The sequence below is a fragment of the Prionailurus bengalensis genome, chromosome D1, assembly GCF_016509475.1.
Source record: "Prionailurus bengalensis isolate Pbe53 chromosome D1, Fcat_Pben_1.1_paternal_pri, whole genome shotgun sequence".
In the NCBI taxonomy this organism is placed as follows: Eukaryota; Metazoa; Chordata; class Mammalia; order Carnivora; family Felidae; genus Prionailurus; species Prionailurus bengalensis.
The window spans coordinates 94,378,520-94,404,491 of record NC_057346.1 but is presented as its reverse complement, the minus strand read 5'-3'; the positions used below and the strand labels follow the sequence as shown (position 1 = coordinate 94,404,491).

At 37.7% G+C, this 25,972-nt stretch overlaps 1 protein-coding gene across 2 annotated transcripts in view; it reads left to right on the top strand.

Annotated features, from left to right (window-relative positions):
- Positions 1-25,972, top strand: part of LRRC4C (leucine rich repeat containing 4C) — a 1,209,844-nt gene that overhangs the window by 439,153 nt on the left and 744,719 nt on the right. The window lies entirely within an intron of this gene.

The window sequence follows — 25,972 nt, the reverse complement described above, 5'->3', positions numbered from 1 at the left end:
CATATAAAATTGGAATAATATGACTTTCCAGGTGTTTTATAATTAAATACTCAATTCATATCAAGAGTCTGGCAATGTGAAGGTATTTCCTGAGACTGATGTCCTCTCCCTTTACATGGACACAGTCAAGTTCAGAGGTTTTTGGCACCAGACTGCCAAGGTTGGAATGTTACCTTTGCCATGTACTTTAACTAAGGGTGCTGGATATCTTCAAATCTCTGGTCAGATATAGCTTAACATAAAAATGCATTCTAGGGGTGCCTGGGTGGCTCAGTCGGTTGAGCGTCCGACTTCGGCTCAGGTCATGATCTCACAGTCTGTGAGTTTGAGCCCCGCATCGGGCTCTGTGCTGATGGCTCAGTGCCTGGAGCCTGCTTCCGATTCTGTGTCTCCCTCTCTCTCTACCCCTTCCCTGCTCATGCTCTGTCTCTCTCTGTCTCAAAAATAAATAAAAACATTAAGAAAAAAAAATTTTTTAATGCATTCTATATGAGAGGGTTTTTATAAAGACTAAATATAGTATTGTGCAAAAGGGCTTGCAGAGGTCCTAGGAAAGAGTCAGCACTCTCTCTCCATATAGCTTATTTATTATAAACTTAAGAAGCTGTAGGTAACCATCAGTTTCACCTTTGCATCATGGTACGTGACAAACTTGCAACTTTCTCATTCTGGTATTTACAAATTTTTGATTTTGTATTCTTATATTTCATTACTTAAAAAAAATTTAATGTTTTATTTATTTTTGAGAGAGACAGAGACAGAGTGTGAGCGGGGAAGGGGCAGAGAGAGAGAGAGAGATGCAGCATCTGAAACAGGCTTCACGCTCTGAGCTGTCAGCACAGAGCCCCACTCGGGTCTCAAACTCATGAACTGTGAGACCATGACCTGAGCTTAAGTTGGATGCTTAACCAACTAACTGAGCCACCCAGGCACCCAAGTACTTCATTACTTTTGTATTTTGTGATTAAGACCATTCAAAGGAAATACTAAACATTGCTCTATAAATTATACACATTTATTATTATTATTTTTAAATTTCCAAGTACCTCAGTTCTCAAGGCTAATGGGAAAGATGACTTTCACCATCATCCTTGTTTTATTGTGGTAGGACAGTAAAACTGGATAACTGGTTTTTTATATTTGTGAATTATACAATAGCTTCTCTATAGTTTTCCCAACCCTTCTTAGATGCCTGATTCTATTCCTGTTTGATTTCATCTTGTCACCTTTTAAAATCATGGTTCAGGAATTTTGTTATCATTTTCCCCCACCCTACCAAACATAGCTAGGCCCTTCTCACCATTTCCAAAGCACCCTGAACCAAACCTCTTTTGTGCTACCCCTATTTGCTTTCTTTTTTATTTTGAAACAATTTTATATTTATAGAAAAGTTGCAAGTATAATTGGGAAAACTTCCATATACCCTTTAACTACATTCACCAATTTTCTCATTTTGCCGAATTTTTAAAGTAATCTTTCCGTGTATGTGTAGATAGATAGATAATTATAATAACGTTATATATGTTTTTTTTTTTTAATTTGAGATTAGGTCACATTCAGCATTCCTTTTCACCCCCTTGATTTTTTTTTAATGTTTATTTATTTATTTTTGAGAGAGAGAGAGAGCTTGAGCATGAGTAGGTGAGGGGCAGAGAGAGAGGGAGACAGAGGATCCAAAGCGGGCTCTGTGATGGCAGCAAAGAGCCCGATGCAGGGCTTGAATTTGCAAACCACGAGGTCATGACCTGAGCTGAAGTTGGATGCTGAACTGACTGAGCCACTCAGACACCCTACCCCTTGTTTTTTAATTACAGTACTGTTATCAAGTCAAAGATACTAAATATTGACACAATAATGTTACCTAACCAATAGTGACATTCTTGTTCAGTTGTTCCAAAAGTGTCTTTTAAAAAATTTCTTTAACCCCCATATTGGATACAGTCCATGATCATGAACACATACTGCATTTAGTTGTTATGTCTCTTTGATGTCTCATATTTATTTTTTTATTGACTTACAATTGGCATACAATATCATATCAGTTTAGGTGTCTAAGATAGTGATTCAGTATTTTTATATGTTACAAAATGACCACCATGATAGGTCTACTTACCATCTGTCACCATACAAAATTTTATAACATTATTGACTAGACTTCCTATGCTATATATTATAACCCACTTATTTTATAACTGGAAGTTTGTACCTCTTAATTCCCTTCATCTATTCCACCTGTCTCCCCACTCTACTCCCTTCTGACAGCTACCAGTTCTGTGTATTTATGAGTCTGTTTCTGTTTCATATGTTCGTTTGTTTTGTATTGTAGATTCCACATTTAAGTGACATGTATCGTATTTGTCTTTCTCTGTCTGTTTAATTCACTTAGCATGACACCATCTCAGTCCATCCCTGTTTTCACAAATGGCAAGAACTCATTCTTTTTCATGGCTGAATAATATTCCATTGTATATACGTACATATGTGAGTGTGTGTATACAAACACACAGAGCTTTTGTTATTTTGAACTTTTTAAATCTTCTTTGGCTTTTTAAGTTTTGATTTCAACTCCAGTTAGTTAATATACAGTGTTATATTAGTTTCTCGTGTACAGTTTTCAACAATTCCATATGTCAGCCAGTGCTTATCAGGACAAGTGCACTCTTTAATCCCCATCATCTATTTAACCCATTCCCCCCACATCTCTGGTGACCTTCAGTTTATTCTCTGTAGTTAAAAGTCTGTTTCTTGATTTGTTTCCCTCTCTCTGTTTTTTTCCCCCCTTTGGTTTGTTTTCTTCAATTCCACATATGAATGAAATCATATGGTATTCGTCTTTCTCTCATTTTGTTTAGCATTATAGTCTCCAGTTCCATCCACATCATCACAGATGGCAAGATTTCATTCTTTTATATGACAGAATTATACACACACACACACACACACACACACACATTACATCTTTTTCCATTCATCAATCAATGGACAATGGACATTCATCAATCAATGGACACTTGGGCTGCTTCCATATGTTTACTATTGTAAATAATACTGCTATAAACAGGGGTGCATGTATCTCTTTGAATTAGTAGTTTTGCAATCTTTGGGTAAATACCCAATAATGCTATTGCTAGATCATTGGGTAGTTCTATTTTTAACTTTTTGAGGAACCTCCATACTGTTTTTCACAGTGGCTGCACCAGTTTGCATTCCCACCAACAGTGCAGTAGTGTTCCTTTTTCTCCACATCCTTGACAGCACCTATTGTTTCTTGAATTGCTGATTTAAGCTATTCTGATATGTGTGAGGTGATATCTCACTGTAGTTTTGATTTGCCTTTCCCTGATGGTAAGTGATTATGAGCATCTTTTGTATGTCTGTTGACCATCTGGATGTATTTTTTGGAGAAATGTCTGTTCATATCTTCTGGCCATTTTTAAATTATTTGTTTTTTGGGGTGTTGAGTTGTATGAGTTCTTTATATATTTTGGATGCGAACCCTTTATTAGATATGTCAGTTGCAATTATCTTTCTTCTCTTATTTGATAGATTGCCTTTTAGCTTTGTTGATTGCTTCCTGTGCTGTGCAGAAGCTTTTTATTTTGATATAGTCCCAATAGTTTATTTTTGCTTTTGTTTCCTTTGCCTCAGGAGTGATATCTAGAAAAAAGTCACTATGACTGATGCCAAGGAAGTTGCTACCTGTCTTCTTTTCTAGAATTTTTATGGTTTCAGGTCTTACATTTAGGTCTTTAATCCATTTTGAATTTATTTTGTACATACACACATCTTCTTCATTAATTTATTGATATACACTTGGATTGCTTCCATCATGTTGATATTTAATTGTATACTTTCTGGTCTGCTGTATTTGACTTAATCATTTTGAGGGCAGGGCTATTATACATTTTCTATTATAATTCTTTCATTACCTAGCATGGTAAATGATATATGAATGTACTTAATATATGGTCATGATGAATGAATAAGTGAATGAATAAACTAATGAACCAGGAAGATTGGAATAAGAATTTGTTTGGACATATTTGACAGATGTTTAGCAAAACAGCAGCAGCATCAACCACAACTATCAACAAACCTTGGGATTCTGTGAGGAACCACCCATGGACATATATGAATAATCACAGCTTTTTATTCCTCTGTTTCTCTCATTAGATGTATATTAGAAGTTGGGAGGGTGAATGGACAGACTAAGTCTAGAATATTAGATTAATGTACCAACTGGATAATCTATGCTTGCCCCCTAGCATAAGCCTTATTTATTTTTCCTGTCATGGGCCTTTAAAGTTCCTTATGAGAATTGAAACTGAAAATATTAAGACTATGGATGTTGTAATCTATTTTATAAGTGCTAACTAGAGTAGATAGTGCAAAATATATGAGAATGTCCCGAAGTGTGCTGTTGGAATTATGTGGAAGGATAGCTGTGACATCCAAGAAGAGTATATGCATTGATTATTTGATCTAGAACTAAGGGACTAGGGAGAAAAAGGAAGTATAGAGGAGAGAGCAAGAATGAGTATAACCATCCAGCTATCATTCGTAAAATCAGGAACATAAGCAAGGTAGGGGAACATACTGAATACGGTTAAGAGTCCTTTTAAGTTTCATAGTAGGGCTCTAGGGTTCTTGCCTGGGGATAGAAGCTAAGTTGTCTGGATTTGATTTGATAAGCACTACCAAATTATTGCAGATTTTTAATTGGTAGTCTATTTGATAAGAGTCGTACTTTAAATGGAAATGATCTATCTTCTAATAAGCATGCAACCCATCTCTATTTTATGAAACGAAAATGTTTAATTGAAACTTAGTGTATATTACATCAACATTCTGCAGTTCATATATATGGCTGTGATATCCTTCTAATGGATATTTCATAGCTATTACAACTTATGGAGAAAATATTTTGGGGTTTTACTTACAATGATAAATTGTTTAAGATCTTTGACATTTGCCACATCCCAGAACTGAATGCCTGCCAAACTACAAGAAAAAGAAAAAAAAAGTGTCTTTGTTACCATAGTTAAGATAGGGTACTCGTTTCCCCCATTAACCAAAAACAATACAACAAAAACACAAAAGGAAATAAATTTATCTTCTCCCAGTCAGCAATAATTTAGGGGAAGATGAAGCAGAGGAAGGGAAGACTCAGAACTGTGTAAATTTTAATAACTAGCTCACTCTTTCTGAAATATATAGAAGGAAAAAAAAGTGTTTATTTCAAAAGACACTGATGTGTATTTCAGAAGCCAGTAGTGACGACACTGAATATTATTGTTTTCATGACAAACTAAGCCCATTAGGAAGGAACCCTGAGAAGTATTAAGAAGCCACATAGATCCCTTGTATTGTTCCCCTTCCTGGCTTGCTTTTCTCTCATTCAAAAGCAGGCACAGCTGGAGTTCCATTAATGAGTGTCAGCAGATCAGATGGTTATTTCCAGACCACAGGCCATCAGTTGTCATGACAATTTGATGTGGTTCTTTAGGTCAGATGCTGCCTATAACTATCACACCAACTTATTTCTTCCTTGGAGAGAGGGAAGGTTGGGTGTCAACCAGCTTTCCTAGGAGAGTTGATGAATCTGTCTGTCCTCCCAGGGAATATTATCATCATCCAATTGATACAGAGATGGTCTCTTCTACAACATCTAACATAAGGTTCATCCAATTGATACAGAGATGGTCTCTTCTACAACATCTAACATAAGGTGTAAAATTGCAGAAATACAGCGCTCAGAAGAAAATTCTTTTCCTGTATTTGAAGGGGTCTCCATGACTAATCCAAACTTGGCAAGGTGAAATTCAACATGCCATCCTCTTCTCCCATCCACCTTGCTATTATTGCTCTGACCATATCTACAGGCTACAGATCCATTGCATTTGAGCTCATAGGAAAACTGACCCAGATTATTCAACTGGAACATGTTCATACATCATGTTCCTTCATTTCCTCCTCTTGTATGCTTCTGTGTCATTTTGTTAATAATACCATTATAGAACTGAACATTTGCATCCCAATCATCTGTGTAAACATCTTCTTTATTAGATGGTGAATTAATTTTTATGAGAATGTAGCTAGTAGCCACATGTGGCTATTTATTTATTTGTTTGTTTTAATGTTTATTTATTTTTGAGAGAGAGAGAGAGAAGAGAGAGGGTGAGTAGGGAGGGGTAGAGAGAGAGGAGAAAGAGGACCCAAAGGCGGCTCCATGCTGTCAGCTCAGAGCCCAGTGTGGGGCTCGAAGTCACAAACCCTGAGATCATGACCTGAGTTGAAGTCAGACACTTCACTTATTGACCCACCCAGGTGCCCCCACATGTGAGCATTTAAATTTGAATTTATATAGTAAGATTAAATAAAATCAAAATGTCTTCAGTCATTCTAGCCACATTTCATGTTCACTAGTCACATGTGGCTGCTGGGTATCATATTAAGCAGAACTCATACAGACAGTTTCCATTATTACAGAAATACCAGTTGGATAATTCTGCTTTAGACTTGCTATTCGTAGGATGGTCCACAGAACAGCAGCATGCGTTCCCCCTGGAAATGCAGAATTGAAAGCCCCACCCCAAACCCAATCTGCACTTTAAAATATTACAGGGTCATTTCTATACATGTTAAAATGTGTAAAGCATTAGTCAAGTTAATAAATGTTTTTTGAATGAATTAACAAATGGATGAAATACCCCCTCCTTTATTTTACATGCAAGGGGAGAAAAAAAAAGAAGGCCTCAGAGTCCAGTGATTCAGTTTTAGATTAGGATCACCAGTTTCTATTTAGCATCTTCATTTCCCTTTTCAACATCACTGTATTTTTTAGGGAGAATAAAAGAAGGATTAGACTATGTAAAATATGCAGTTGATATATGACTGAGTATAGTATTTCACATTTTTCAGACACTGTTTCAGTGTACCTTATTCATCAAAGTATATTAGCATGTCTCCATAATCTCTCTCTGCCATTTCTTACCTGTTGGTTCTAGGGGTGACAGTCAGTGATGTTTCTAGGTGCCTCAAGAGAAACACTGAATGATTTATCCGGAAATATTTGTGAGAAGTTAGTCACAGAGAATTTAAGTTTGATTGAAGAGAAAACTGCAGGTTATATCATTTTCTCCCTCTGCTGGGACCTTGAGGGAAGAAAGACATGTCAGGGAACTATTCCCTTTCTTTGGAAATATTATAGATATTAATCTTTAATGTTTTGTTGTATAAATACTCTGCTAAGCTGAAGGATTGGTCTTGAGATAAAGATTGGTAGGAGGAAAATCCTTGATACTTATCGTATTGGTATTATCACCTTGGCTAATGGAATATCGTAGCTTATAGACGTTTTAAAAATGGATTTTTGTTTTCATACTACTTGATCCATCTCCTGTCACTTGTTTGGATATATTGGGTTTACGTGTGCCATCACTAGAGTTTCAAGGAGACTGCCATTTCCTGTAATCCAAGAGAAGATCTCTAAATGGCTCAAACGTATGCAAGCATGCATGTGTGTATAACTTCTGCTCTGCCCTAAGAAACACTTACCTCTGTCTGAACATTATCCTTGTCCCAGCCTGAGCTGGAGAGTTGAGAGGTACTTTTGGGGGTGCTGGGACTCTGGGGTAGAAAGGCACAAACAAGAAAACTCTCAGGAAGTGAAGAAGGGCTATAGATGCTTATCACAAATGAGCTGTATAAACCATAAATAGGTCAGAGAGTTTGAATCTCAGCTCTGCTCTTCACTAGCTGTGTGACCTCAGGCATGCCACTTAACCCCTTTTGGCATGTCTCCTCAGATAGAAAGTGAGCATAATAATAGTACTTTTCTCATGGGATTGTTATGGAATCATTATAAGAATTAAATAATTTAATATAAATTAGATGCTTAGTGCCTGACAGATATAAGTGTTGCTGGGTGTTTTTGTTTGTTTGTTTCTTTGTTTGTTTGTTTGGCCTGTGTTCACTCTGAGGACAAAGCTCATACTAATGGGATTTGCCTAGTTTAGGAATGTACATAACCTTGAAGAGACTGTTTAACTCAGCCCCTTCTAAATATGTCACAATAAACTATAAATCGTGAATAACACCTGTTCCATAAAGTGAACTACAAACTACTTACTAGTTCAATATTAGGGAGCTATCATAAACTGCCACACTACACAAGACATCAGGCTCTCAATCTGTTTCCCCCTCACTTGGGAAACTGACCCTAATCAATACCTATTCTGATGAAAGGAAGTCTCCATTCTTGATCTGTCTTGATCCAATTCTTTCTGCTTAGTTTTGGTTTGTTTGATGTTTACTTAAGTGTTTGCCTCAATCCTGGGTTTTTGTTTGTACACCCCAGAAATGGCTGCAAAGTGTGCAGTATGGTCTATGCTAGGGACTCTAAATTTCTCTTCTGCTCCAGAATACCCAGTGAGTATGGCCGACTCTGAATCTGCTTTAACTGGAGGTTATAGACCCTTGTTTAACTATTCTACAAGCTTTCTTCTTTCTCTCTGCAGCAAGAGGGAAATATAGATGCCCCCGTTGACAGGAGCACACTCTTCCTGCCCAGAACCTTTTTCCTTCACAATTGGCCAAGTCATCATTTCCTGTGTGATTCCATTAAATGTCCTCTTGTTGAAAGAAACTGGTCTCATTCCCACTTCAGCATCTTTAGGCCCAATATTAATTAGGAGGGTTGCAGATTGTTCCAATCACAATAGTATACACCCAAAAATACATCATTGTATTATTGTCTGCAGCTTGAATGAATTCGTCCCTGAGCTGAATTTATGTCTGTGAAAGCTGTAGTTACAGCCACTTTCCTCTCATTTCAACCAAAAGGGGACATTCATTTGTGATCAAGATATTTAAACACCACATACTCTCTATTTGGAACTTTGAGGAAGCTGTGGGAAAAATACTTTGTTTTGTCCCTAAAGAATTGTATAAAAGTCTTCATCAGTTCCTTTCTAATGGAAAGATATTGCTTTTATCCAGAGAGAGGAAGTAGATAAATATAAATATTACTGGAACATTATATCAAAGAAAACACACAAAAAATTCCAACCTTTTTGTTTTAAAGAGATGATAGTAGGAATGGATATTTTAAAAATCCAATTGTATATGGATCTAAGCAAGAGATAGGTTTTTCTAAGTGAAACATAAAATGGCACAACCATTTGTTGTGATTCCAAGAGAGAAACTTTTCATCTCTCATTGATTTCACATCATTCATGGTTATGGATTGTCAGAGACTTTTACTGTCACTAAAAGGTGATAAGGATAGATTCAGTTTTTTTAAACTTCCATTCACAGTGCTGATGCTTATATTTTCAAAAAAGCCACAGAATGTTCATAGATGTCATTAGTTAGCCTACAGTCTATACTGGGAAAGGGATAGTGCAAATGGCAATTATAAAACAACTGTCTCCAACATAGGCCAGCTGTCATTTGAGCCAGGAGATGGTTTTCCAAAATTTTATGGTCTTAATAAAGTGAATTCTAATTCATTTATTCATTCATGCATGTACTTATTCATTCATCAAATACTTTATTTGTATTCAGAGATTAATATTAGGTTCTGGAGTTCAAGTCACTGAGGCTGACATGTCCTACCCTCAAGGAATTTATTGTATTGTAGGAAAGGCTGACAGTAAAAGTGCTATTATGAGGAAAGACACTGGGTGTCTAAGAATATATCAGAAAGGAAACCAATCCAGTATGATGGTTCCCTGAGTAAATAACTAAGTTGAGAAATAATAATAACGGGAAGTTTGTCAGGTTAAGTGTTAGGGGTTAGTAGAGCAGAGAATGTGCAGATTATTCCAGGAAGAAGGAATCCCATATTGAAGAATTGAAGATGTGGTACAGTTTAGTGAAGTGTAGTGTAGTATAGTGAATTCATGGAAATGAAAGAAGTAGCGAATAGCTGCAATTAAGAGAGTGAAAGGGAAGAAGCACATGAGATAAGGTTAGAACAGGGTTTATCAGGTTGAGCACTATTGACATTTGGGGCTAAGTAATCCTTTGTTGTGAGAAAGCTGTCCTAATAATGTAGAATGTTTAGCAGCATTCCTAGCCTCTATAAATTAGAAACCAGTAGATGATCTTGACCATTTATGACAAAACTACCTCCAAACATTTCCGAATGTCCCCTGGGGTACAAAAATCTATACCCAATTAAGAACCAGGCAGTAGGGTCAATGAAGAATCAAAGCCTGGTCCTGGTATGCCTAGTCACAGCCTTGCTGGGAATTTAAAGATTTATTTCTTGGGGCAATGGCAAACCAAGAAGAATTTTAAGTTGGAGGGTGATATAAGATTTGAACTGGAAGAAAAAAAAATTGCTCGGATTATAAATGTGAGCCTATGGATTGTGGAGAGATAAGAGGATTTGGGATATCAGAGGGGAGACCAGTGCAGTAATAAATGGATGAAATGGTGGTGGCTTGGTGTAGGGAGATGGGGGAGAGACATGAAGAGATTTGAGGGCTCTCTTAGGGACAGAAATTGCTGCGCTTAGTGATAGATGCAATGTGGGCATTGGGATAGGAAGGAATTAGGTGTCTATTCCCATGTTTTACATCAGATTTCATTGTTTGTCTTTTATTTCTGCACCTTTCTCCTGTACAAACTTTATTCTGCTTTCTGCTTTCTCTTGTCCTTCCAAAATGTCTTTGTATTATTAGTAACAAGCACTAGAATGAAAAAGAGAATAGATGTGTTTGTCAAGAGAGTGATGATTGAGTTGCATTGGGATTTGGTAAGTGAGCCTGTGAGGTACCCAGATAAAACTACAGACCAGCAATAGGATGCTGTCTGGGTTGACAATGTAAGAAAAGAGCCAGTTCCTCATTGGTCCTTAACTAATTGGCAAGGGAAGAACTTATGTACTTCCAAATACATTGTAGTCACTGGGTTCTTGTGAAAAATGACTTGCACACCATGTAGAAACATTTGGTAGAAAAAGAGTGGAAATAAATATTTGACTAGAGACTTATACTGGGAAGGGCACAAATTCAGTAGTAGATATTTGATACTAAACTAGTTGTGTATGCAAACCCCAGACTTGAGTATCTTAATCAGTGCCATCCTGATTACCAAATGATCTAGGGTATATATTCATCAGGGATGATTTCCCTCACAGTTATCCAGTCATTTTGGGAATCCTTTTCTACTCACTATTTTATCATTCCCTTTAATTTTACAATTGGAGAAATAAAAAAACACTATAATAAATCCCTACTACTTTGCATTTCACTGGATGTTGAGCTTTCTACCAGCTGGACTTTGAAAAAAAACTGTATCTGGCATCACTAGTTTCGTTAGTGCCTTTCTCCTCATTCTAAAGCTTTGCTCCACCTTATTTTCATTGTGCATTGCTTTTGATAATCAACAGCATCATGCCGGTTACAGACATTTTGTGATTGGTACGTACAACATGAGTGTTTTGCTGACCTGTCAGATCACTGAAAATGCCCTCAAGCCAGGATTTCATTTTCTTTGGGGCCCTGTTTGTTAATATTCAAGACCCCCACAGCTGTTTTATGAGTGATTAGAATGGGAAATTGTTCCAGACACAATTCCTCCAATAGCCAAGGTAAAATAGGAAAGTAGCAGAAATAACATTTGTAAGTCAGTTTACCTCTTGGAATGGAAGGAAGGAAGGAAGGAAGGAAGGAAGGAAGGAAGGAAGGAAGGAAGGAAAGAAAGAACTCTTCCGCAATCTGTTTTAGCTGCAGAACTGTGGGAAAGCAAAGTGAGAGGTGATAGCATCACTTTCATTAAACAAATGCATATGGGTTGTCATGTGATAAAAGATCTGTGAAGAAATATGATCTGAGCCAAGGAGCATATAATTGACTGGATGGCTGTGATCTTCTTTTGGAGTGAATGCATAGTGATTGTTTTCTCTCCTGCCATTCAAGTCCATGGAGGGCTTTGCAGTCCGAAGAATTTTAGAATCACTTTGAAAGCCAAGAACATCCTGAATGAGACACCTCTGTTCCTCTTACTAGCAGTAGTGGAAACTGTGTGTAGCATAATTCCATGGGTTCAAATCAGCAAATATTGAAGGATCAAGACTTCTCTGTGCTTTTAGGGAGTTTACAATGTCAGGACACATAGTATATACAGTCTCTGGTATCTGTCTGACTGGATTCAAATCCCATCCAGCTCTATAACCTCTTTATGTGTCACTTTCCTCATCTATAAAATGGAAATGATAATAACCTATTCCATTGAGTTGGATAATGTAGTGAGTTCATATATGTGATGAATACTTGCCACACACCCAAAAATGCCATATTGAGATTTGCTATTGTCATGGAGGCAGAGCGTATACATGGTCATAATACCATGCAGGTCCAGGAGAGGGTACATAGCAAATAGGTAATAGAGAGGTGGAGGTACTTTTCTCCATTATGGAAAACAATCCTGAGGCTGTGTTTTAAAGGATGCGGTCATTTACCATGCAGACAACTGGTGGGGAGAGCAGCCAGACATGGAACAACATTTGTAAAGATGTAATAGATCAGGCAGCATGGCATTTTTGATGAACTCTGAAAACGTTGAACATGATTTTAAAGTTGTAAATTGTGAAGTCATGGGACACAAGGCAGAGTTGATGGGATGAAGGGCCATGGTTACCACACTGAAGAGCTTGAAATTTATGGTGAAAGGATAAAGATTGTAGTTTATAATTGTTGTAGCCTAGGAATTATATTATAATTGTATCTTGGCTTTATTACTCCAACAATGCTGCAAGCATTTGGCACCATTATAATGGTGATGTAAGGGAGCTATTTTGTGTCAGTGATGGTGGTCACCAAATGTTGAGATTCGTCAGTCAGAGAAACATAATATAATCCTGGAAAGATAAATGTACTGAAACCTAAGCCAGAAGGCCAAGAAGAGCTTCATCTGGTAGAGACTAAGTTAAAGCTCAAGAAGTTGAGTGATTATTTATAAGCAAAAATCCTCTTGAAAGACTAGAATTCATGTCAAATGTGAATAATTAAGTGGATTATATTTCTTGAAATTTAGTTTCTCCAAAGAAAAGACCCAAATCAGCCTTAAACATATCAGTGTATTCTATATTGGATGAAACAGGGGAAAAATGTGAACACCATAATGTTCACAAGTACAGAAAAAATTTTAGATCCTTTAGAGTAGCTCAGTTTTATAATAAAACTGCGTACCAGGTGTTCAAGTCCCAGCCCTCCACCTGTGGCTGGTTGACCTCCAACAATGACTCACAGAACATCAAGGAGACAAGGGATGGGGTCCCATGCTCTGTAGTCCATCCCAAACTCAGCTATAGGGACTCTTATCTCTTACATAGGAGGGTGCCACCTAAATGTTGCTGGAAAAAAGGAGATGAAGCAGAAAAGTTTTTAAAAACCACCAGCTGGATTGAGTCATTTCCAAGTGACTTCAAATCTGAAACAATGCTAGTTCCAGTAAACCAGATTCCTGTAATTTTGGCTCATTTGGCCACATTTTGTTTTCCAAATCCTTCCTTTTGTCAACTCCAGTGGCTTTTCTCCCTCTCTGCATCTTTCCTATTGCTGGTAATTCTTAGACCTTCTGCTGAAGTCCCAGAGGCAGCTCTGGCTTCCCTCCTGAATCATCTTGAGGTTGCTTCAAGGAAAACAGTTCACATCTCTAGATGAGACACCGTTTTGCTTTCTCTGTTATTTTTTCATTTCTTTCCTGCACCTAAGCAGTAACTTGCCTTTTTGTCCTGTTACCAATTAGTTCCACAACTAATGTGAGCCCTGGTATTAGCTATTTCAACAGAGAAATGCAAAACCTCATTAAGCATGCGAGGACTACCATCTATTGGCTTGGGATCAGCTGGAAGGTTCTGTTGATTTTGACCTTCTCAATCACATATGCAAGGTTGACTGAGTGTCGGCTGGTAAAGGCTGGCGTCAGCTGGAGAACCCAGGAAATTGGGTCTCTGCCCCTCTGGTTTCATTTTCTAACACCTTCAAGACATGTTCTCCAGGTGGAGAGAGCCAGAAAAACTCTTAAGGCATAGGATTGACGCTGGCAGACTATCACTTCTGCCTCATTCTAGTGATTAAAGCAAGTTCCTTGGCCAAACCTAGTCAGGTTGTGGGCAAGGCATCTCAGACACAGTAAGAGACAATGCAAAATTTTCGAGCCAAGAGAAAGTCAAGGAAGGAAGTCTCTTACTTCTAGGTTTTTATGTAGAACACTAGGAAATATTCTGGATGTCTCTCAGGATTATGTGAAGCATGTAAATGCATGTGTGTCTGTGGAAAGGTCCTAGGGAGAATGGGTAAAATCTTGTTACTTTCTCTCATACAGTTTTGACAGCAGCCATACAGCAGAAATAAAATCTTCTGTCTGCTGTGTTTAACCTTTGCATTTATAACAATATGTTGCTACATATAGCAACAAATAACCTGGCATATTAACTCTCCGCATGTAATGATTAAAGGAACATTGAACAATCAGAGGCTGTCCTATGCACTAGCACTTTCCAAAGATGATAACTAGGTTCTGAGTCATGTTAAATTAAGCCACTGAATCTCCTCTCCCTTGTATCTGGCCATGTTTATTAGAGTTATGAGGCCATATTTTTTTAATGTTTTTATTTTATTTTTGAGACAGAGCATGAGCAGGGGAGGGGCAGACAGAGAGGGAGACACAGAATCTGAAGCAGGCTCCAGGTTCTGAGCTGTCAGCACAGAGCCCGACGTGGGGCTTGAACTCATGGACCGTGAGATCATGACCTGAGCTGAAGTCGGACACTTAACAGACTGAGCCACCCAGGTGCCCCGAGGCCATATTTTTTGTAGCTCTCTTGACAGACAAACTGTAAGTGGTTTAATATTTAGGTTCTTCTCTATGACTTTGAAATGACTAAGGTACATTGAATTTAGAGAATTGTGTTCTGTAACAGATAACAAAGATATAAATGTATTTGTAGATAAATGAACATTACATATACAAATGTACATTACATATACATATATACATGTGCATATATATACACTTATGTATATGTATGTGTGTATGTACTTATGGATGTATGTTAGTGTATTATAGGTTGTATATATGACATGTGTATAACATCTATAAAAAATAGTTTCATATTCATATCCTGGAAAATCTGCTCTGAGAGAGGACCTTCTCAGAATAGGACCTCCCAAACTGTTGACTTAATGAATGAATCTATATCACATTCATTCATTCATTCATTCATTCATTTTCAATCAACTCTATTGATTACAGTTTTGAGGTCAGCTTCTACAGTCCAAAGTATACTAGTTCTAAAAGTTGTTTAACCACTGGGACTCTGCTTTTCCATCTATAAAATGAATACATGTTTGAGAATTCAATATGTCGATAGATGTAAATTACTTAGCACATTGTCAGGCACAGAGTAAGTTTGAATAAATAAAAGAAAAGGAAAGGAAAGGAAAGAAAAGAAATCCAAAGAATGGAGGGAAAGAACGAAGAAGGAAGGGACGGAGAAAAAGAATGAAAAGAAAAGAAAGAGAAAGAGAAGGAAAGAAAGGAAGGAAGGGAGAGAAGGAAGGAAGGAAGGAAGGAAGGAAGAAAGAAAGAAAGAAAGAAAGAAAGAAAGAAAGAAAGAAAGAAAAGGAGGAGGAAGGAAGGAAGGAAGGAAGGAAGGAAGGAAGAGGGAGGAAGGGAAGAAAGGAAGGAAGAAAAAGAAAAGGAAATTGTCACCAACAGAAAGAGGGCTGGTCTCAAAATCTAGAGAGGAATTCCAGTGGAGCATCCTTACACGATGGGAGTATCAAAGGGACCAATGGAGATTCTGAAGGGTGGATGCAAAGTGCATGCAGGGAGGGCTGGACGGACAACAGAGAGCTTGCAAAAGAAATGCAGGATAAAGGTGCACAACCGAAAAAACAGCCCCTGCAATCCTGGTTAAAATATGGGAATAGACATAGGCCCAAGAGCCATAGATTAAGCCAAAATCCATAGATTAAGTAAAATAGATGGGCATCTATAGTGACTAGTAGTGGCCAGGACAGCAAGAGTGTCATTGGTACATGTTTTAGAGGGTAGAAACCTGAAGAGGAAGAAAAGCCAGAGTCTACTATGGACAGGTTCAGGAATCAAGTAGGATTGGGGACAATATGAAGGGTTTTTTAAGTTCACATGCAAACTACTGAATTAATTTCTGTTATAGTTATTATACACTCTATAAACTTCTGGGCTAAAAGTGGTTTTCTCTTGCTTCATTGATTCCCAGGAGCGCTGAAAACAAAACAGCCACAACAGAGAAACAGTAACAGAGTTTTTACTGTGCCAAATTCTGTGTTTGGTGCCTTCTTTCCTGTTATCCCCACAACGGCCTGATGTTGGATATTATCATCATCATTTCACAAATGAGGGAAGTGAAACTCAAAAAATAAATTGAGCCATGTAAGGTCACTCTGCTTAGTATTTAGCAATTGAGGGATTCAGATGTTCTGAATTCACCTCCCTCAACCTGCTTGATGCCTTGAATTGCAGAAGGATTAGAGCTAGGGTAGGGATGCCATGCAAAAGAAACGGTGATCAGCAACTTTCAGCTCAGAGTTGCTGAGCGAACACACTGGAAAGACATGGAAAGGCAGAAAGCGGAAGCAAGCTCATGAAAGGCATCGGGGGAACGTCTGAGAAAGTGAAAGTAATTTATTCAAGATCATATAGTCAGTACCTAAATGCCAAGTTTCATTAGTGCCAGACCAGCAGAGCTTGGGTGGTGTCTTGAAGGTTTTCTTCAGCATAGTTAGAAAGACGGGACCCCTACAGGCTAGCCCCACTTTGGCAAATCAAAGAAAGCAATGTCCACTTTAATCATATATTTAACAAATACATAGTAAACAGAAACACGAGACAAGTGTACTTCTGTCTCTGGAGAAGAGGCAAGGCTCAGTTAGCTCTTAGAGTCTTTGATTCCTTGACTTTGGCACTTCCATTTTAATTATCCTTGGGCACTTCCTAGAGGAGAATGTCTTTAAGAAAAGCACTTTCTTAAGCACACACTTCTCTAGAAGCTGCAGTCATTTTACTGAGGACTCTTAAGCTGCGACAATTCTGTATGCAAAGCACCATCCCAAGTGCCTTTATGTGGAATATGTTTGCTTACACTTCTTCCATGACCAATGAAAAAGAGATCAGTGTCCATGTGAACGACACTCATCAGAGCGCTAAGTGTTCTTTTGCCTTGTCTGTAGATGGGTGATTTTTAGAAGCCTTTGTACAGTGTATCTGTCTGGCTCCCTAAGCCCCATAAAAAATAGCTCAAGGTAATTAGCTATTTACTGTATACTAGCTAGTACCATGCACTGTCTCATTTGATATTCTCAATGACTCATGGAATAAATTCCTATTATTTTTATCTGCATTGAACTGATACTAAAATTGAAGTTTAGATAGTGAAGTATTTTATCGAAGATCACACAGCAAGTGAGTTTCACAGGCAGGATTCTAAGCCAACTTGTGACTCCTAGGCCTACAACCTTTATTTACTTAAAAATTGCATATTTAAAATTTTTTTCATGTTTATTTGTTTTTGAGAGAAAGAGCACCCGCACAAGCGGGGGAGGGGCAGAGAGAGAGGGAGATACAGAATCTGAAGCAGGTTCAGGCTCTGAGCTGTCAGCACAGAGCCCAACACAGGCTTGAACTCATCAACTGTGAGATCATGACCTGAACCGAAGTCGGACACTTAGCCGACTGTGCCCCCCCCCCAGGCACCTCTAAAAATTACATATTAGAAAGGAATTTTTTTTCTGAACCTGTTTTTTATTCATGCTACCAGCCCTTTGTTTTGCTACACCCTGTTCCCTTTGTTCTCTCTTCCTTCTATCTGACTTCCTTTCCCTTCCCTTCCTTTCCCTTCTCTTCTTTTTTAAAACATTTCACAATTAGTAAGTCCCAGATGCAATTAGCCAACTAAATCCAAGTGACAAAATGAATGATAAATATCTTCATTTCCCCAGTCAAATGTCACCTCTTCCATGAAGCCCTCCCAGGTTGCCCCAATAAGTGACATTTCTACTGAACTGCCATAGACCCCTATTTATCCTCATAGGGCTTTTTTTTTAAGTAGTCTCTACGCCCAACATGGGGCTTGAACTCATGACCTCAAGATCAAGAGTTACATGCTCTACTGATTGAGCCAACCAGGCACCCCAACCCTCATAAGGGTCTTAACATAGGAATGTCATTTCATTCATGAAAAGTACTACTCACAAATAGTGTAAAATTGCATACTACTCACAAATAGTGTAAAATTGAAAAACCTAACATGTTTGTTGTGGTAGCATTGCATTATTCTAAAAGTATATTAAGGTAAATCATCAAACCTATGTGAACATGACAGGAAATTTTGTGATTTTTTTGTACATCAATTAAAAATGGTGGTGATAAGAATACAAATGTGCAGTTGGAATATTAACCTTCTTTGAAGTCTGCCTTTTCTGCCATTATTCCAGACACTTGAGATACTAATCTTTTGCATTTGTAAAAGGTGTCTCGGTACATATGCCTTATCACACAACCAAGCATATCAGCTTTTGTACCCTGGAATAAGTCCACATAGCCTAAATTCAGAATTAAGTCTTAATAGGTTTAGTTTGCTATTCAAGTTGCTAATAAGGCATGTTATTTTCTTTTTACTGGCCTGTTTATCTCAAATAATATTCCTGCCGAGCTGTGAGACTGTTTCTAGCTTCTGTCTCAGGAACAGTGAGTTAATTAATTAGAGGGAAAATTAACCTGCCCCAAAGTTCATGGTGACTTTTTAGAATTCAGCCAAGTGAGTTGTCTCCTGTTGGGATAGATGAGAACATAGGTAGATCTTTGTATGTGTTGAGGGGTATGAACAACAACCTATATATTTGCAGAAGGATTAAAGTCCCTTCACTTATCTAGCCTGCCTGGTGTATCTTAAATACTTGAACACGGATTTACTTGGGTAAGTTATTTGCCCAAGATCACACAGAAAAGCAGCTTTATTGACCTTATCAGTATTTGAGTTCCTTGCCCTGGCTGTAGGTTTTTGTTTATTACAACAGATTATTATTCTGGATACACTAAATCCTAGACCAAGGGTCAGTGGACGTTTTCAATAAAGGGTCACGTATTAGTTTCCTATTATTGCTGTAACTCACAAACTTAGTGGCTTAAAGCAAGACCAGTTTGTTACCTTATTGTTCTGGAAGTCAGAAACCTTGAAATGAGTTTCAGTGGGCTAAAATCAAGCTATGGGCTTTCCCTCTGAAGATTCTAGGGGAGAATGTATGTTCTAACTTCTCAAGCCTGCCTTCCCAGCTCATGGCTCCTTCTTCTGTCTTCAAGGCTAGCACTGTAGCATCTTTTCTCCTTTCTGTCTTCTGCTTCCATTGTTGCATCTTTTCCTGTGACTCAGATTCTCTTATAAGGACTTTGTTATCATTAACTTAATCACATCTGCATAAATGCCTTCTACAGTATAAGGTAACACATTGACAGGTTCTAAGAATTGTTGAAGGGACATTATTCCACTTAGCAGAGTCCAGACAATAAATGTTTTAGGAGCTGCTTCACTTGGCCATAGCTAATTTGGATAGAGCTATGTTCCAACAAAACTTCATTTAGAAAAGGAAGCAACTGCCGAGATTTGGTCTGTGGGCTGTAGTTTGATAGCCTCTGCCTTCGACACACAACGGCTTGTATGGATAGTCCCGAAAGGTATTTCTTGTAATGTTTTAATAAGTGAATAAGTAAATAGACAGATAGATGAACAATGGTTTAGAAGAAGTCCTTACAGATTTTTGGGTTTGGTGTTCTAAGGAAAACTCATAGAATGGGAATTTTTCCTCACTCATTCTTTTCACAGCTCCTAAATCCTGACCTCAATATGAAGTTAACTTTTTTGGTGTAAGTCCTTCCTCTTTCCATAGATCCTGTAGAGGTGTATTCATGCAGTTGGACCCTGGGAATCACGATTGACTTCTTTTTTATTCCCTACCTAATACAGAGCTGTTTTGTGAATGTTCGTCTATTGATAGACCCGTTATGCATTTGTCAAAAGTCATGAATGATATATAGGAAGTAATTGTGGAATTGATATTAAATATTTTGCTATCCCTTTATATACCAAATTCTTAAACCTAAAGGAGTTTGGAACAGAGCACAGATACCATGGAAGAGCAGTTTCCAGCCCACTTTTTTGCCTCCTAGTAACCAAACGGAGACTCAATGTTTCAAGCAAAGTAGAACAACTCATCATTTGTGTTAATCATCTTTTGATCCTTGCCATGTGAATAGATTCATGATCTGACATTTGCTATTCTAGTCACAATAGCTCTTGTCTCAGCAATTCAATTTTCAGCGTCTCATGAATTTAATACCTGCTCTTTTATTAGAAGACTTGTAATAACTTATACAGCTGAACCTTTTCCAAATTTCCTGTTCATCTTAACCTTTCCACCCTTCCATCTGGGTGTAGAGGATGGCCTTGTGAAAAGGCAGATTTATTCAACACACTTTCTTCAATCACCACCATGTGCTAAAGTTACAGTGTGACCAAGACACAAGATCTCAAATGTATCAGAAAACGGACAGCTTTAGTTGGATTTTGGCAGAAAAAGTAGGAAGCAATAAGCAAATAATATGCATATCATCTGACCTCTTTGAGGACCTGTACCAGAATAACGGGTTATTGCCTGCTTTTCCTTTGAATCTCTGAAGCTGTTTTCATTACAGCAGTATTCTCTAAGACCTAGTAGCAAACTCTCCATCTCTTCCCCTTGCAAAACCTGTGCTGCTTTTGGGTAAACAGCAAAGTTTCAAAATGTAACTTGAGGGACTCTCCCTGTCTCAGCAATTTGCAGGCAACAAAGATCTACCTTAAGCCAAGTGGGTATGTGCAAATTCTCTGGCTTAGGTGACTAACATCTTAAGTTTCCTCTGTGCTAGAACTTGACCCCCTCAGGCATGTATTGCAAAGGGAAATAGGGAACTTAATTTCCAGGAACAGATAAGGAATCACTAATCATCTCATGCACCTAGAAGCCATATTATATTATAGTATAGTATAGTACAGTATAGTATATTAATTATATTATATTATATTCTCAATCCACCTCCCCATAGAATAGTTCCAGAAGGATTAAACAGTTATTACAGAAACTTAATTTTATGCCTTATTCAGATCAATGTCACTTTAGCTAGAGAACACCCCCACACACACATACACACACATATATACATATACATACATATATACAGATAAATATATATATATGAAACTACAAAATAAAAAATTTAAATTAATAATTATAGAATAAATGCCATTTTCCACTTGTTCAGGTCAATGTCACTAGCTGAAGATTACTACATATATATGTGTGTGTGTATGTATATATATATATATATGAATATGAAACTATAAAATTAAAATAAACAAAAAGTAGTATTGTAGAGTAAATGCACTTATAAACTCAAATTTGTAGTTCTTCTGTTAGAGAACAAAATTTGAAATTAGTGTTGGGACCTACTTGTCTCTATGTCAGAAAAGAAATCTGAACTCATATAGATTAGAAGTTTGATAATAATCCTTTTTAAAAGATTATATAATGTAATTTTAGGATAGTTTTTTTTTTAATTTTTTAACGTTTATTTATTTTTTGAGACAGAGAGAGAGACAAAGCATGAACGGGGGAGGGTCAGAGAGAGGGTGACACAGAATCTGAAACAGGCTCCAGGCTCTGAGCTGTCAGCACAGAGTCCGTCGCGGGGCTCGAACCCACGGACCGCGAGGTCATGACCTGAGCCGGAAGTCGGCCGCTTAACCGACTGAGCCACCCAGGCGCCCCAGGATAGTTTTTTATAAATATTATAATTCAGAACAGCGTTCAATAATATTACTTATCTCTTAAGTAGAAAAGCCCATCTTCCCCCTTCCTCTAATTGTTTCTTTCCTTCGTTTAACTTCCGTTTGTTTTACATATACTTTTTGATTGCCGGCGATGCATCAGCCCTTGTTAATAATTCAAAGTAGATCTACCATCATCTAACATTTTACAATTGACTTTGTTTCTTATTAAATGTAAAAGTCAGGAAAAAAAGCATCTAAACTTGACCAAAAGCCTAAATGTCTATAATATACCACTCTATTGTTGGGTATTTCCTTATTCTTGCATAACTGGCTCTGATGTTGTTAAGATCACAATCAAGGAGCAGATGTGTGTAAACCTCAGCATTTGATTGAACATGACACACTTTTACTACAGTTCTGTGCTCACTGATAATTTTATGAGAACAGATTTGCTCAGGAATGAGTTTAAAAATAAAAAAAAAGTGCAGGGTAACAGCCTAGCAAATTGGAATACCTTTTAAAAATGTTTAAATATAGGCATAGAAATGACAGTAGTCATTTCATTATAATGCCTGATACGTACACTCCAACACAATTAAATTTACCAAAAAACTAATACATTGGAGGTTTCCATTTGTTAAAATTTGGCATTACGGATAATTGATTATGTTTATTGATTTGCAATACGTTGTAGTACTGAATATTGTATATAAAATAGGTTTTTTTGTCATTTTTTCCCTTGCACCTAGGATGAACGACGTCTCTGTTTGCCTGGGACTTCAGGGGGTTGGCAGATGTTCTGGGGGACATAGAAGTCTTAGTGATAAACCTGGAAAGTTCTGGGTGAACCAGGACAAATTTGTCACCCTTGTTACACAACTGAACTGTCTAGTTACGTGAGAAACAGTTTTAGAAACCAGTGTGCTAAGTTCTGTGACCTTAATGAGGCCATAATTACCTGTAAGAAGTTCACCTGGCCCATTGAGTTTCATCTCTGACTATGCTTTATAATTATCCTGTGAGGGTTTTGAAAGTATTGATGCTCAGGCCCACCCAAGTCCAATTACATTGGAGTCAATACATGTTAAAAGCTCCCAGGTGATTCCAATGTATAACAGGGTCGAGAACCACTCCTCCTGGGTCCTCTGAACCCCAGTCCACGGTCAGGCGCTGCCTGCCTCTATTTAGCAGGCAGATAAACAGCAGAATGAAGGACTAAGCTCTGCCCAGGGATGGCTGGGCCTAATCCTATTGTGCCAATTTTGTCAACTCGACACACAGCTGTTGGATGCAGGCCCTAGTTTTCTTCATAAAGCCTGATGCCCTCCTCCTCTCCAGCTCCTCTTCATGTAGCATTCTTATATGTCAATATGAGATCTGAATTCTATAACTATTCTAAAAACTGAGAATTCAAGATTCGAGGTTTCAGGTATTAAGAGAAATGACTGAATCTTTATAGAGAATAAAGATTGTGATCGGGTCAGCTCTATAACTTCCTGTGCCAGGCACATGATATTCAATTTATTCCTCCAATCACAGAATTTACCCTTTTCCAATTTTCTTTAACCAAATAAATGAAGGGATTTATTCAAAGAGTTTATTTATTTATCCAACATTCACCAAATATCTATTGTCATGTACTGTTTTGTCCAGGCCTTCATGGGATTTGCAGACTTTTGGGGGAATATATTAATGTAATCAGACAATGATTTCAATGTAATAAAAGCTCTAATTTGTCAGAGTAGCTGTTTATTGATTGTCATAAAATTTTATATAAATTATGTACTTGTCTTCCTTCTAAACATTCATATAAATGTGTTTACTCCTTTTTGAAAACTTTTGAGTTAGGTGATATTGGCATCATTCCCATTTTATAGCTGATGAAAATGGGAGCATAAAGAAGCTAATTCCATTGCTATAGCCACCAAGCTACTAACTGAGAGGACTGCATTTCAGAGGCAATCTTGCTCTGAGGTCCATGCTCTTGATCACTTTTTTATACCACCTCTTGTCCAAATAGAAGTGGGCAGAAATCTGCCCTGGAACCGATGGCTTTATAGAAGGAAAAGGGTGTAAGATTTTAGGTTTAAAAATTCCCTTTGGTACATAGGTGCAGGAAATACAAGCCCAGACTCGGTACCCATGCAATATACCTTTAGTACCATCTCCTCTGTCATTATATTCAGAAAATCACAGTCTGATGATTGTGGAAGGACTCCTATACATGACACAGTCCTGCTTCCTCATTTATCAGATGAGAAAATAGAATTTTAAGTGAAATCTGAAATAGCTCAGAAAATATAGCTAACCATTATGTCCCTGAAGAGAGAATAAGAAGGAGGGAGAGGATGGGAGAGGGGAAGAGAGAGGCAGAGGGATATAGCTGTAAAAAAGATAGTCTAATGTTTATCCTAATTGGAAAAACTTAGAGTTGGCTCTCAGCTCTTCTTGCAAGGGCTCCTGCAAAACATAGAGTACTTCCCAGGGATGTTTCACCTGTGGTACTAGCCCAACTGTTTCCTACAATTGCCATGCAACTGGCACCATATTTTTCCAGTCTTTTCCAACCTAAAAATTTACTTTTTGCAAATGCTTTTGGAAAAAGAAGTTCACTGCCAGTATACATCTAAACAAAGTCTATGTGCATTGCCGCAGTTCCCATCTTTAGATTTACCAGAAGCATCGAGTATTGGTTCCGTTTCGCTGTAGTGAGAAAAGCTTCTTCCTGATTCCATGACATACCTTGTTCATCTCCTGGGACAGAGTCACATCTGCATAGGCCCAGAATTTTCTTCTCCTTATTAAGGATTATTTCCATTAGATTCTGCTACCCAATTCTCTTTCTTCATTGGGAACCAAAAACCAGCCCAAGGTATCTGACAGGTAGCTCTTTCTTCCAATTAAACTCTTTTCCTATCCTTGTCAGAAAACAAAGTCTTCCATACATAAGAAAAGATTTTTAAAAATCCTTTTGGATCAGGGTGAGAATAGGGTGGGAGTAGAGACAGTTTATAATGATTGGCGAGTCAAAGAGGGCACTGGTCCACAATGGCTTGCTGTAACAACACAAAAGGAATAACGTAGAGAAGAGGTATATCAGGAATTTTGCTGACATTCAGACAGACATACATGGACATGTGGAAGTGAGTGTGACACATTACCTTGTTTCCAATCTTTTCACATTATTCCAACTTCTTCATATACAAACTTCCCAAGATAGGTATAAAAACGTAACATCATTCTCTATATTCAAATGAAGAATTTAAATGCATTTGCTAGTCCTGTGATTTGAGGTCTGTTGGTAACAGATACATACAGATCTACACAGCAGATCTTGTATTAAACACTGCACATTTTTTTCTGGATATTGAACAGGGAACATCAGAAGTTAATATTCTCTACTCCAGATACTGTCTACCAGCAAATTGCAGTGCTTAGTATCTGAAGCCCTGAAACTCTAGCAGAACGTTTGCTGATAATTTATAAGAATTCTTAGAAGACTCTGGACAGAATGTTAGCCAGCAAATAAGTGCAAGAACCTATTTTAGTCTCTAGGAATGAAATGAGGAATTTAGAGGGCTATTGAGTTTGCTGAATTTTCCTTTTCCCAGTGGATCAGCAGAAAGTTACTTGTCCCAGGGACCCCGGTCGCTGGTGCCACCCTTGGATATGTAATGTTCCATAACGCCAGGTTCCAGAGCTCTCAGCCTCAATGTCTCATCTCCAATCTGGCCCTGTGTGAGGAATCCCACAGGAATATAATGAAAGCCCAAAAGACAGTTGATTTCAGGCAGTGTCAATAGAACCTCAAATTCTAATTTGGAGAAGACTGTATCAGAGCACATGAATGAGAATTGCACTGTGTTCCTTTGGAATGCACTCCCTAGAGCGACCCATTTGTTCCCCTATGTGGACTATGGGGATTTTTTCTATCCTGAAGCAGAGATGTAAATCAAGATTTTGTAAAGGGTAAATGAAGAGCTCCCTGGGTCTCTGAGCTCTTTTCTGTACTATAAATCATGTCAAGATTTACCAAAACAAAGGAGAATCTTTGTGAAATTACAGTTGTTAGTTTCCAATGTGTTTTAAGTAAGTTTTTATTTTTTTAAG